The following is a 2,780-nucleotide window of genomic DNA, read 5'->3' on the forward strand; positions in this document are numbered from 1 at the left end:
CATGTTTCAAACCACACAGCGACAAAAACCCATAGGATTTATGGGCGTCCTACCGGTAGTATTTTTGACAGGCAAACTAAGGTTAAACTGACCTTCCAGCAAAAAACGGTTTTGTGTGCATGTTTCAAACCACACAGCGACAAAAATGCACCTTCATCGAAGCTGGGTGGAGGCACGATAGCTTACGCTCCAACCACAGCAACACGTTGAGGTCGGTTGCGCTCCCTAGATTGGTGCGTTCCCGCCACCCACGTTGAAACGATCAGCATCGTACACTTGAAACTGCTGCAAAATCAGTGAGATCGCGATCCGAGCCTTGGGCCGCGGTAGATCCTCTGGTTAAGTAAATTTGAATGGACCAATCACAGACCTAATCTCGGATAACAATCCCGGTTAAGAGCGACCCTCAATCTTAGCATCACCAATTTTGTTATGTAGTATAACAGCAAAAACTCGCTCGTACAAACCGTCAGTCTGACAACCAATTTTGTTTCGTTAGTTCTTAATGTACTTTTTATAACATGCTTTTAAAATAATATATACGTACTTTACATGCTCTAACCCTTATTTCACTCCAAACCTTAGACTGAACAAGATTTAAAAGCGATTACCCCTATATGATATGCCGTCTGAGGAACGCCGTTTTTTAATGGGATTACAAACCCGTTTTTTTACAATTTTGGATTTGATCTTAGTGCCTAATCCTTAAAGACGAGCCACAATCTAGAATGATAAATTGGACACCATGTGACTGGACAGTTTCATAAACAATAAAGAGCTAATATAGGTTACGTTGTGATGTGCCTCCGTGTTGGGAACATAGACATGGATTTTGCTGGTAACCGCATCGCTCCATGAAAACCCACCGTCAACGTAGAGGTCAGCGGAAGCAGGAATCTTGGCTACGATGCGCGGAGTCTTCACTCTGCTGTCTCCATTATCTCCATAATTCGCCAGGATCGCACAGCTCGTTGTGAAAAAAACCACCCCTTTTTGTTTTACCAAAACACCGCACACCATTGTAGCCTTGAAGAGCGTGGACTAGGGATTCACAAATCGCCATGTCAATGTGCGCTGTGCAGCTCCGGAGGTCCCCTTGAGGCCTTCTGGAACCCACGCGAGTAGCTGGTGCTTGGACGGTCTTGTTGTGAGAATATGATTTGGTACAGAGCATAATACAGTCGTCTACACAACACATTTCATTTTTTTGTCTCAGACGATAGCTCAATGTGTGTGGCTGAAAAGCAACGGGGGTCGATGGGAAGAATATCGCTCATGTTTTGCACCGGTGCCTCTGCTGATTATGAAGTGCTAACAAAAAATGCTGGTGTTTCTGATATTTCCTCTTCAACCCCTCACCCTCGCGTCCCATCAGATAGTTGTCATACCAGGGCCACAGTAGCGCTACCTGACAACGCTGCTACTATTACTGTTTACTCGGGCGCATCCTGTAGTAACTGGTCAATTATTGTTAGCCAGGTGGCAAAGTTTGATCCGAGACCATGGGTAGACAGAACTGATGCCGAATCGCCCTGGAATAAGGAAACTTGGGAATTAGCGATACCACCGCATTGAAGCAACGGGCTTGGCGAGATAGCACGTCACGAGACCCGCTTCAGATGCGTCCTGATCTAGCAGCAGCGCTTGGGATAAATGGTACAGTGTGTAGCGATTGCGTCCTACGTGACACGTGCGTCTTCTTTGGGGTTAATGGAGGGTTCTGTTGTGTCTATGTCCGGCGCGCTTGCAACCCTGACTTGATTTCACTAAATGGCGCTTGCGCACCCCTGCATATACAGCCCTGACTTGGGCGTTTATTGGACACGGCTACACAACTCAGTCGATCGTGCTACGCTGCATGCAGCAGTAACTGCAAACAATACCCCGATCATAACATGGTGCAGGCCTCAAATCTGACCAATACAGTCCAACCAGCCAATCAGAGCTCGTCAATCCAGAAATACGACCCTGGTTGCAAAAGGCTGGTAATGTAAGGGTATCATCGCTGTTGGCAACCTAGATGATAATTGTTTGTATACGCTGACGCAACTGCAGGATATGCTATGGTTTGCTTTGGCACTCGCATTAGGACTTCACTTATCAGCAAGAAACTATGCGATAAGCTGAATACAGCCAAGCTGGAATGCTGGGCTCGTACTGATATGAGCCCACTGATATTAGTACTAAGTAAATGGTTTTTGGACAGGGTTGGCATCGGGGGCTCCCCCAAGAGGTGATATACGCACACCACGCTCCAGAAACGAACGGTGTGTGTGAGGCCCTAGCAACACATGAAAGGAAAGGGTCGTGTAACGTTTACTATGCGAGACCATTACATCTCGATGTAAACGGTCTAAAGGGCGAGCTCCTATAGGACAGCGTGCGACTGTGACGCTTCCACCTTTCTAAAGGCGCGAGCTTACAATTGCAATGTTGCAGTTTTCCCCTGGAGGTTGGGGGTGGCTCTACTCAGACTCAGACGCACATGGTCAGCATTAAAATGTGAGGTGAATGTTGGCTTTGTGGATTACACTCTGCGTTGCTGTGAAGCAACGATGTCTACAGGAAAATATCGTAGTAGGAGATGTTATCGTTTTAGATACGCACTGCACACAAACAGAGACTTGGTCACGCAGAGAGGACTGCAGCTACTGTGGCTCGGACTTATTATATCTATGTGCATCCGATCAATGTATGTAAATTCCATGAGCTCGTTATATCCACTGATACTTTTCTTTTTCTAACGTAGGCTGCTTTAGCCTCTGAGGCTCGCATCAAGG

The sequence above is a fragment of the Phytophthora infestans genome, genomic scaffold, assembly GCF_000142945.1.
Source record: "Phytophthora infestans T30-4 supercont1.42 genomic scaffold, whole genome shotgun sequence".
In the NCBI taxonomy this organism is placed as follows: domain Eukaryota; phylum Oomycota; class Peronosporomycetes; order Peronosporales; family Peronosporaceae; genus Phytophthora; species Phytophthora infestans.